The sequence below is a fragment of the Nannobrachium achirus genome, assembly GCF_963921795.1.
Source record: "Nannobrachium achirus genome assembly, chromosome: 14".
Taxonomy (NCBI): Eukaryota; Metazoa; Chordata; class Actinopteri; order Myctophiformes; family Myctophidae; genus Nannobrachium; species Nannobrachium achirus.
The window spans coordinates 22,899,160-22,912,147 of record NC_137821.1 but is presented as its reverse complement, the minus strand read 5'-3'; positions in this window follow the sequence as shown (position 1 = coordinate 22,912,147).

Here is a 12,988-nt window from a genome sequence, read left to right as displayed (position 1 = left end):
GCAGGAGATATACTGTTTTTCCACTTTCCATAAGAATGATGTCTTATAATTCCTAATATATATGAGTTAATTAAAAAAATCTAACTCAACAAAATGAGGGGGGAGTACATTGAGACTTTAAGAAATTAAAAACTTCTAGTTTGTGGTTTACAGTCTGGTAAATCAAACAAATGTCTTTATCCAAAATTTTAAAATACGGACTTAGACTGTTATTCGTCTCAGGTACTCAATTATTAAATGAAAAGTGTTGCCATGAAATTACAATATAAAAAGAGACACCTGGAAAAGTGTTATTTAGGAAGATATTATGAAATAAATGATGTGAGAAAACTATGATTTAATAACATGTCAAAATTATAGTGTCTTAATTTTCTAACTATTTCAGATATAAGTATATTGCTATATTTATTTAGAATTTAGGCACGAATGGCATTACAAATGAATTTCAGCAAAATAACATATTTTAACAGAGCAGGTTATATAAACATACCTCTGACATCTTCAGCGTGGTAGGAACATCTACAGAGTGATTGATTTTAATATAGTCCATGAGATCGAAGTTAAACTCAAATCGCTTGAGCAGCAGAGTCAGAATCTCTGGATAATGGTTTATCGCACTTTCCTGGTGGATTGACAAATAGTATATAATCATAATAAAACCATAATAATGATGACAGCAGTGATAATAATAATAATAATAATAATAGTCTTTCTTTGTAAACCAAGAATAACCTCGTAGGTCAGCACAAGTGTTAGGTGATTTCTGTAAAATACCATGATGATATATAGTGAAACAACAAAGTCTGTGACATTTATAGAAACATGTTTGTTCATAACTTACAAGAGTAGCATCTTTTTTGTCATCACAGATGTCACAATACCTCTGGTTATCTCCATTAAAATGTGTAGTTCTGAAAAATTGCTCGATACCACCCATCTGTAAAATAAATGAGGATCAGTGATCCCTGAAAGAAACTGTAGTACTGTTGGGTTCAAAACATGAAACATACGGTAGTGTGCAAAACGTAAAAATATACAAAATCAGAGAATTTCCATTACCACACTATAGACTTCACTATCTGTATCAATGTCAAGAGGCTGATTCCAGAATGGATTGACTACATCAGTATGGTGGTGACATGCAAGGCATGTGGTCGTGTATCTTAATTGTCCATGAAAAATCTGAAGACACAAAAGAACAGAAACAGATAAATGACTTTGACATATTTTCATTTGTTTTAAATGACACATGGTTGTGACCTGTAGGCCCGCCTGTGTCTTAACTGTCCACAAAACATCTGAAGACAAGTGTAGGTAAAAGTTCATGAATATGTATTCTGTTCATAGAATAGAATATAGAATAGAATAGATCTTTATTGTCATTGACACAAGTACAACGAAATTAAAAGTGCCAAACGATCAGTGCATCACCAAAAATAAAATATCTAAAACATCAACAATCATGGAGGAGATAGTACAGTATGTCGGTGATTAACATTAGAAGCTTACCTTTGATGCCTCAGGACTGGTCATGTTCAGGATCTTCTCCAAATACTCAGCGGCATCACGCTGTGCATACACTGTAAGTATTGTGGTAAAACAAAACATGTTTATTGTTGCCTTTAGCTTATTAACGTGTATTAGACTACTATTTGCTTTTATAATATTGTGTCTCTCACCGTCTTTAATTCCCATTTTCTTTGTGATTTTACATGTGGAAGACTGATGTTTCTCTAAGTCTTCAAACAGTGCATTAAGTTGAGCATCAATATTCTCAGTCTTGGGATTTTCACGACAGTGTCTAAGGGAAGAAACCATATACTGGGTATAAGCAATCTGCTGTCAAATTATTGTTCACCAAAACCAGAAGTGGCAAATTGGTAGACATGATCAATTCAGTTACATTATAATGAAACTAAAATCTGCATATGATCTGTGCCAAACCTTTTTACAGCCTCTCTGAAGTCTTTGGTCATGAACAGACCCTGGAGAATGCTGTTCAGGTAACATGTTGATCCTTGATTCATTAAACCTTTGTATCTGCAGCCTACAAGGGTGAATTATGACATAACACGATATTAGGCTTTCAACCTGTGTAGATGATATGATATGATATACAGTATATACTGTGGATTATTTATTGCCTGGAAAAGGAGCCAGGAAGTGTGCTCTATATTCTTGATATCCTGGAAATGTCTTTCTTTCTATCGTCTACTGAATTATACATGGTGTCGCCTTTTGAACAGCACCCTTCACTCCTCCATGAGTTTTGGCTCTATTTTGATTGTCAGCTCTTATGCCTTAACTTTAAAGGACCAGGTCACCTCTGGGACAACCAGATCTTATTTTATTGTTGTGTGGGACACGATCAACACAATCCTGAGTTATTTTTTGTGTTCAATCTGTGTTTTTAGATATTTTAGTATTTCAGCCGATTTCAGCATGCTACAACTGGTCATATGATGCAAAATGCATCATATGATGCATCATATGTAGCATGCTGAAATACTAACATATCTAAAAACACAGATTGAACACAAAAAATAATTCAGGATTGTGTTGATCGTGTCCCACACAACAATAAAATAAGATCTGGTTGTCCCAGAGGTGACCTGGTCCTTTAAGGCCTGTCCTTACTGTCTCCGACCACCAAACGTTTCATCGGAAAGGTCCGGTTCAACTACAAAATTACATCACTCGCACAGGGGCGTCAATTGGGTATGGCAGGGGTATGCAGCTGCCATACCCTGGGTCCAGGGGGGGAAATGAAAGTTACTTTTAAATATACTGTAAATTCATGCGCTGGTTATTATGTTGTTAAAATACAGTAAAATAACTACAAATACACAATTAAACAGAATGGTCACTTTAACAATTTATTATAATGATATTCTCCACACTTGTATTCTCCCCATCTTGACAAAATGGTATATTACCAGGTTCCGCAGGTCAGCTGCACATGTGCAATGCATTATTGTTAATTGTGGCACGTTTACTAACATGCCAAGTTTAGCTGCACTTGAAAAACCATTCCAGGCTGCCATATCCAGCCCAAGAAACCGTAGAAACCAAGCCCCCAGAACGGCTTGTAAACATTGAAGCGGCCACCCTACTGGCCAAAGCTGGAATTTCAGGCAGGGTGAAACATACATGCACGAGCATAAGAGCCCACCGCTGGGGTCTACAATAGGGTTCAATGGACGCTCAAAACGCCACTGAGCATTTGCATTGAAATGATAGCTGGGGGCGGGGCTGGTCCGCTCTCTATTATATATATAATAATACTCTATGGTAGAAACCTGTGTAAAAAACTGACAAGTTTTTTCTGGGGTTTTTTTTCAGACATTGTGAAAATAGCCGATTGTAGATCTGCTATTTTCACAATAGAACCGTGTTATCCAAAATGTAATGCCTATTTTTCCATGAGGACTCCCATCTTTGCCATACCCTAGCTTTTGCTGAACTGACGCCACTGCACTCGAGTCTTCTGAAAAGCATTACCCCGAATTAGAGTTCGGAAAGCTGCATGTCAGAAAGTCGGAACTCTCTGGCGAAAGGTTTGGTGGTCGGAGACAGTATGGACAGGCCTTTAAGTGAAGGCATAAGAGCTGGTACTTAAAGGAGGACTTCACCACTTTTCAACCTGTCTTCATATAATAATAGGTCCTCACTAATGTTCATAATAAAATAGCACAATTTTTTCTGGGTCTCATAGGAGAGCTGTCAAATCCTTTCACCGGTGACATCATCGTTTTTTTTTTCTCCTCTGACCACTGTCTTTTTACAGCAAGCGTTCATATTTTAGATAGTCATTAACGAAAAGAAAAGGTAAGTGTTAAAATGTTTTCATTTCCTTCTTTCTATCGTTTTAGTGATTTTAACAATTTTGATTTGAATGCATGCCCACAGGTTGGGGGCATGCATGCAAGTGGCTAATTATGTACGTATTTTTAGACACAATAAGCCCATTCCCAAGATGCACCACAATCTTTCATGGGCAGATGTGACTTATGGGAGCTGGTGTAAATATTAACAAAGAAATTGCTGACTTATTGTGTCTAAAAAGACATATTTAGCCACTTGTACGCATTTCCCCACCCATTGAAATCAAAATACTAAAATCGCTAAAACATCAGAAAGCATTAAATGAAAACACTTTAAGACTCATCTTTTCTTTTCTCTAACTACAATCTAAAATATGAACAGAGTTGTCCTTTAAGCGTTTGTTTGACAATTGAGAGGTACTTTTCATTGACAGTATACAGTAGTTATTTCTAGTGTTCAATAGGTGACACATGACAGGTTCAAAAACATTGAATTACACTGAAATAATTTCGATATTCCTCCAATTTCTCTTGGGGAGATTTGTTTTTATTGCAAAGGGTGGGATTAGTGAATGAATCTATTACCTTGAACAATGTCCTACTTATGTTTATGGTTATTCTTTGAGACAATACTTTGATTGTGCATTGATATTTGCAATGTGAGTGAAGTTGTCAAATGTACAGTACCTGTCTGAGAAGAATTTGCTACCAGAGGGGAGCTCTTTGCTGTTGTTTTCTTTTTCCCACTTCCATCTTTCTTCGACTTCGACCATTCTGGGAGATGTACCGGTATTCCTCTGTTTCCTTTGTTTTCCTTAACAGAAGCATCTGGTCCATGTGCGAGAAAATAGAACCAAAACAGACGCAAATAAAAATTTGGCAAAGCGCTAAGAATTCTCAACTAGTATGAAATACCTTCCCACAGTCTCTCTGACGTCCCACAGTCTCTCTGACGTCCAGATTCTATTCATGAATAGAATCTGGAGCACACGGTTTAAGGAACAATTTCCTCCTTGATACTCCAAACCATAATACTTGAGACTAGAGAGAGATACTAGTAAAACACCTCAGGGCGACATGCAACCTCGCCCTAAAGGGTGAGGTCGCGCCAATTCTTGGCCATCTGGCCGGTGATGTATATCGGACCAGTTACCCATATGGAGATCCATGAACTGTATATAGTACATCCCTTTTATGCCCATACATGAAGATCCCTGTCTGAACCAGCCACACAGATATGGGCTGTCTTCCTCCATATATGGGCATTCCCATATTAGATATGGGCTTAATATTGATGACATCAGGGATCTCCATATATGGGCATAAAAGGTATTCTGTTAGAGTGGTTCCCATGACATCACAACATATCTTTTATGCCCATACATGGAGATCCCTATCTGAACCAGCCACACAGATATGGGCCATGTCTTGGCCATCTGGCCAATGATATATATCGATGAAATCAGGGATCTTCATATATGGGCATGAAAGGGATTCCGGGGAATACAGACTTTTACATAGGTGATGTCACAGTGATGTGTCAAGGGAACCACAGTGTCAGGCGTGACCTTCAGAGATACATGGTATACATGGACAAGATGTGCCGGACATCACAGTGACATCAGAGCATGATGTCATGTCCCAGAGTTATAGCTAATTTTAGAGACCACACTGTGATTGATATTCGCATTGATATTCGGCAATGTGAGGCAGGTTAGCAGATGTACCTGTCTGTGAAGAATTTGCTTTCAGGGAGGAGTTGTTCTTTCCTGTTTGCTTGGAGGCATCTTTCTTTTTGTCACCTCCATCTTTCTTCCATGCTTCTGTTTAGATAGTTTAGATAGTCCCATTTGACAGCCAGTATAGTGCAGTACATACAGCAATCAGAAAACACTGGTTCAAAAAGCTATAGGCAGAAGCCGAAGCTTATAATGCATACCTGATATAAATAATTATGTACCACATCTCCATGTTTAGGCAAACTCCACACAGAAAGGCCCTATCGCCCACACCCTAGGCGATAGGGCTAACATGAACAAACTCCCCCCAGAATGACAACAACTAGAATCGTCAGAGAAATGCTGTGGTTGGCCAGATGGTCAAGAATTGGCGCGACCTCGCCCTTTAGGGCGAGGTCGCATGTCACCCTGAGGTTGCATGTCACCCTCAGGTGTCTTACTAGTAGTTATAGAGGACAATTAAGGCATGTTTGTCACATTAGCCAGGGATCCTTTTAATAAAATAGCTTGGATACTCAATTTTCCCCTTACCTTTTTAAATGTTATTTTGCGGTTCTACTTGCTTTTGGTAATAATTATTTTTATTTACTCTTATTATATTTACGAATTTATTTTTATGTCATGTATCTGTTTTCTGCTTCCTTTGTCCTGTTTTATGAATAGTTTATACAGTGATTTTTTCTTTTTACAAGCATTTTCTATTTATAGAGTTCATTAGTTGACAAAAAAAGGTCATAGGATTTATTTGGGTTGTCTGTATCGTAGACCTCATTCCAGGTCTGTCTATCTATAGGCCCTCCTTAAGGGCAGTGATGGCTTCTGGTGTTCTGTGTCGTGTTAAGATGTACGTTTTTAGTTTTAGTTTCCAATTCGAGTAGATTGTGAAAAATGGCAAAAACTGGAAGGTGGTCATTGGTGTCGTTTATTAATTCTGTGATTTGGAGATGCTTATATTTTAGGTTCTGCCCATGATTTCCTGCTGTTTCATTCTCTCTGTTCATGGACCTGAACAAGTTCTCTTTTCGAAACCCTGTCATGACTGTCCTGACTCTTACAGGGCCACTTTGTCCTGACTATCCACTTGATATGGAACAATGGACACTGCTCTGTCTGCAGAAACAAAGCAGCTGTCTCACCCTTGTAGCATAAAACAAAGATATCACCAAACCTATGCCAGGACTTACTTTTCTTCTTCTGATAGATAAGGAGATGAGGGCTGCAGGATCTGTTGGGAAAAAACAAGTATTGCATTTATTTTTGTATTTATTGAATTAGATCAAAAGGTTTGAAAAGAAAGGATCAAAACAGCAGCTATTAAAATGATCAGATTAAGTTTACTTTTCTGTGAATGCCTGAAATGGCTGCGAATCCACCTGTCAAAGCAAACAAAATCTGTTTAGGGAATTACTGACAATATTGTATATGACACAATGGCACAGAAACACCAGTATGTTTTTGGTGTTGTTACTATATTTAATCAATGTGAAGGCGCTTTCTCTTACCAGTGTCACCCTTTCGTCCTGAAACTTATACCATCTGCCATCGTCCTGGGACTTGATTGTAGCAGTGTAACCTCCACTTTGCTCTCCCCCATAATGCTCCACAACTGCATTTAGTTCATATGTTTGATCCTGATCAGAGATATCAAAAACAAAGAAAATCACTAAAGTAAAATATGTGAAGAAGACAAGAGTTTATAAAGAACAGTTGAGATAGTTGACTCATACCTCTGCTATTTGAAGGGAGAGAGGTGCGTCCACACGGTGGTTTGTTTTGTTTGATCGATAGCGAGTAACTTCACACTTGGATCTTTTGAGCAGCAGTGTCAGAATCTCTGGATGATCCATTATCGCAGTTTGCTGGTTGACATTATATATAGGAATAATGGTCAGAATACAGTTATCAGCTATAATTTTCATAATAAATAATGAATATAATAAGGATTAGTAATAGTAGTAGTAATAGTGTAAATCTGTTGAAATATTTTATTTTCCTGAACTTACAGTAGTTGCATCTCGACGACATTGATGACAATACATCTTGTTATGTCCACCGTATTTGGAAAGAAATGACGTAATTCCATTCAACTGAAAAGTATGTAATTATCAGAGATTCATGACATAAAATCTGTTAATATTGTCTATAAAATTATAAGTAGACAGAAATTCCACAAAAATAATTGTGTTGAATCAGAGAATTGTTATTACCACACTGTAGACTTCAGTATCTGCATCCATGACAAGAGGAAGATTCCAGAATGGATTGACTTTATCAACATGCTGGTGACATTTACAACATGTGGTCCTGTGTCTTAGCTGTCCACAAAACATCTGAAGACAAAAGAGTAGTAGTGTACATGTAAATGAGTACATGCCATTTTAAGCAGACTTTTCACAAGGAGACAGTATGTCTGTGATTAACATTAGAATAGTATACCTGTGATGCTTCAGGACTGATCATGTTCAGGATCTTTTCCAAATACTTAGCAGGATCACACTCTATATGTGCTGAAAGAAGTAGACACATTTCAATCTAGTTGATTAACATGTGTTCAGAGGTAATTTACAAGTAAAATCTCATGTCTCTTACCTCCACCACCCAAATTCGATTTCACATCATATGAATCAGCTGTATCTTTCTTTAAGTCATCAAACAGCTTATTAAGTTGAGCATCAGTATTTGTAGTCTTGGGATTTACACCGCGGGCCCTATAAAAAGAAATGATATACTCGTCATAAGCAGTCTGGTACATGTAAATAACAACTACAATGAACTTATAGAGATAATCATTGCACCAATAATTTTACAGTATAACAGACCTTCCTACAGCCTCTCTGAAGTCTTTATTCATGAAGAGAATCTGGAGCACAGCGTCTAAGGAACGAGTTCCTGCTTGTCTTTTCAAACCATAATACTTGGTGACTGTAAGAGAGACATTTGAAATGATGTACCAACACAGATGTTACAATTTGACTTCTGATAGATAATGTTATGGTTTACAGCTACAGTAACATGGAGAGTCACCAGAGTTAAGGTGCACCTGTCTGTGAAGAATTCTTTTCCAGGGGATTGTTGATCTTTGCTGTTGTTTGCTTGGAAGCCTCTTTTTTTCCGTTACGGTCTTCAGAAGAAGGCGTTAAGTTGACTTGAACAGAAGCATCTGATCCATGTGCTAGAAAATAGAAGCAAAACAGACATATAATTGAGGGAAAGCACCAAGAGATATTCTACCATGAAACAAAGCTCTGTCTAATCCCACATTTTATTAGTGGATGTGCATAATTTCACTGCTTAATGCTACTTATTTTGGTGATAACGTGGACACCGCAAGGGGCGAAACTGAACCCTGCGTGAATGATAATCTACATTTGGACCACCTGATAAAACTTGGACTTGAATGCAAGTTATTACAGAAACCATTACAGAACTAGAAGGAGAGTTCTTCCGAGCACAGGTCTCCGCCAGGTCAGGTATGTTATTGTGGCCTCTTGGTGGCGCTATAATAATCCAATGTGCAAAAGGTCTGCGCAAAATGTCTTCTTCTGTCTTTGCACAGTAAACTGACGCTGCATTCTTGATTAGAAGCATTTTGTTCCAAAAATGTGTGTCACAAAAGTTGACCTGCTGGTGGTGCTATAACATGCCAAAGTAAAAAGCATGGTTTGTTCCTCGACCTAGGGGAATTTGCGTGCAAAATTTCACAGAAATTAAACCCTGTGTTCATGATTTGAGGCATTTTGTTCCATGGACCAATGCTGCAAAATTTGGAAACCAATGTTAGCCAATTAGGATGGAATATGAAATATCTGATAGATCCGTCTTGATCAAATGACTATAGATATACTGTGTATTGATTTGTGTGATTTTTGGATAAAATCTGAGGGAGTAATATCCCAAAATGTGTTTTACACAAGTCGGCCTCTTGGTGTCTCTAATAGCTCTAAAAGTCAGCTATGAAAAATGCAGAGCAAAGATTTTTAATTGGCCTCTAGGGATTGTGCGTACAACGTTTTACACTGATCGGTGGAGTTACAGGTAAAAACACAAATCGGACTGTTATAGCGCCACCATGGGGCAGATTTGAAAAAAGATCAAGTTGCATTTCTTCCTTGGGTAGAAATGTGTGTGCAAAATTTCATGGAAATTGCACTCTGTGTTTGTGATTTGAGACATTTAGTTCAAAACAGAGCACTCCTGCAAACTTTGGAAGCTATATAGGCAATCAGGAAATATGAAAAATCTGAATGACATTAATGACTATAGAGATACTTTGTACCGATTTGCGTGATTTTTGGATAACATCTGTAGGCCTACTGTCCAAAAATTTGTTTTGCACAAACCGCCTCCTGGTGGCACTATAACAGGGCCCTTTCATGATATGAATCTGTATTCTTTGGTAGGCCGCAATGGAAATGTGGGCTTACCAACATGCTTTCAGAAATGTGTTTGGTTATTAAACCCAACGTGGATTCTACTTATGAACAATAACTACTTATAATACTATTATAATAAAACAAGTTAAGCTATAAACAAAATTGATAACAGGCTATGCAAGTTCAATCATATAGACTACCTTAAAACCTATTCTATTTTGCACTTGTTTCAATCCGTTGGCCGAATGGATTGAATGGATTTGCAAATTCTACTTATTTTTTTCGATAAAGACACAAAATTCACCCCCTCAATTCACCCTCTCAATCGACTTAACGATTTCAGAGTTAAGGAGCACCTGTCTGTGAAGAATTCTTTTCCAGGGGATTGTTGATCTTTGCTGTTATTTGCTTGGAAGCCTCTTTCTTTCCGTTACGGTCTTCAGAAGAAGGCGTTAGGTTGACTTGAACAGAAGCATCTGATCCATGTGCTAGAAAATAGAAGCAAAACAGACATATAATTGAGGGAAAGCACCAAGAGATATTCTACCATGAAACAAAGCTCTGTCTAATCCCGCATTTTATTAGTGGATGTGCATAAATTCTCTTCAGCTTTTCTGGCATTCAGAAAATTCACATATTTTAGAAACATTTTATGAAAATCCAGTCAAATCTGTACAGGCTACACTGCTTAATGCTACTTAATTCGATGATAACGTGGACACCGCAAGGGGCGAAACTGAACCCTGCGTGAATGATAATCTACATTTGGACCACCTGATCAAACTTGGACTTGAATGCAAGTTATTACAGAAACCATTACAGAACTAGAAGGAGAGTTCTTCCGAGCACAGGTCTCCGCCAGGTCAGGTATGTTATTGTGGCCTCTTGGTGGCGCTATAATAGTCCAATGTGCAAAAGGTCTGCGCAAAATGTCTTCTTCTGTCTTTGCACAGTAAACTGACGCTGCATTCTTGATTAGAAGCATTTTGTTCCAAAAATGTGCGTCGCAAAAGTTGACTTGCTGGTGGTGCTATAACATGCCAAAGTAAAAAGCATGGCGTTTGTCCTCGACCTAGGGGAATTTGCGTGCAAAATTTCACAGAAATTGCACCCTGTGTTCATGATATGAGGCATTTTGTTCCATGGACCAATGCTGCAAAATTTGGAAACCAATGTTAGCCAATTATAGGATGGAATATGAAATATCTGATAGATCCGTCTTGATCAAATGACTATAGATATACTGTGTATTGATTTGTGTGATTTTGGGATAAAATCTGAGGGAGTAATATCCCAAAATGTGTTTTACACAAGTCTGCCTCTTGGTGTCTCTAATAGCTCTAAAAGTCAGCTATGAAAAATGCAGAGCAAAGATTTTTAATTGGCCTCTAGGGATTGTGCATACGACGTTTTACACTGATCGGTGGAGTTACAGGTAAAAACACAAATCGGACTGTTATAGCGCCACCATGGGGCAGATTTGAAAAAAGATCAAGTTGCATTTCTTCCTTGGGTAGAAATGTGTGTGCAAAATTTCATGTAAATTGCACTCTGTGTTTGTGATTTGAGACATTTAGTTAAAACAGAGCACTCCTGCAAACTTTGGAAGCTATATAGGCAATCAGGAAATATGAAAAATCTGAATGACTATAGAGATACTTTGTACCGATTTGTGTGATTTTTGGATAAGATCTGTAGGCCTACTGTCCAAAAATGTGTTTTGCACAAACCACCTCCTGGTGGCACTATAACAAGGCCCTTTCGGCCTGGCGGAGACAATAAGAGCGAGACGTTAATTAATTGCGTTGGCGCTCACCACCTGGGGAGCGTTTCACAGTTTCTACGTGTCAACTTTTTGACACCCAAACCTAACCCTTACCCTAACCTCCGTGGGGTGAGTCACTAACCCTCCCGACGCTCCGTTGTCGAAATGATGGTCGTTCGAAAGAGCGAGATTTCCCCCACCACCTGTATAGGTTCTTGGCTCTTGCAAGTTAGCTGCCAATCTGAGCAAGGCCCCCGGATATTACGTGAAGCCTGTTGGCTCTGCCACAGTTACCTTGGCTTGGTCCTCTCCATGAGGACTCCGAAGAAGAACTCGAAAATGATGGACTTCCACCTGAGTTCCGAAGATGGATACAGTTATTAGCTTCTATATACAGTATGAGGACAAAAATGATCACAGAATAAGTGTGAGATTAATGGAGCTGCAAGTTGGGCAATTTTAAACTCATTTATGGAGTTTTATGATGAGAGATGATTAATTATTATAAGATGGCCACGAAAGCATTTATTATCCTAATTTTATCATGATATGAATCTGTATTCTTTGGTAGGCCGCAATGGAAATGTGGGCTTACCAACATGCTTTCAGAAATGTGTTTGGTTATTAAACCCAACGTGGATTCTACTTATGAACTACTTATAATACTATTATAATAAAACAAGTTAAGCTATAAACAAAATTGATAACAGGCTATGCAAGTTCAATCATATAGACTACCTTAAAACCTATTCTATTTGGCACTTGTTTCAATCCGTTGGCCGAATGGATTGAATGGATTTGCGCATTCTACTTATTTTTTTCGATAAAGACACAAAATCACCCCCTCAATTCACCCCCTCAATCGACTTAACGATTTCAGAGTTAAGGAGCACCTGTCTGTGAAGAATTCTTTTCCAGGGGATTGTTGATCTTTGCTGTTGTTTGCTTGGAAGCCTCTTTCTTTCCGTTACGGTCTTCAGAAGAAGGCGTTAGGTTGACTTGAACAGAAGTATCTGATCCATGTGCTAGAAAATAGAAGCAAAACAGACATATAATTGAGGGAAAGCACCAAGAGATATTCTACCATGAAACAAAGCTCTGTCTAATCTTGCATTTTATTAGTGGATGGAAATGTGCATAAATCCTCTTCAGCTTTTCTGGCTTTCCGAAAATTCACATATTTTTTAAACATTTTATGAAAATCCAGTAAAATTGGTATTGGCTGTGTAAAGGGTGACATTTCTTCTTCTGTCTTTGCATGGTAAGCTCGGTAAGCTGATGCTGCAT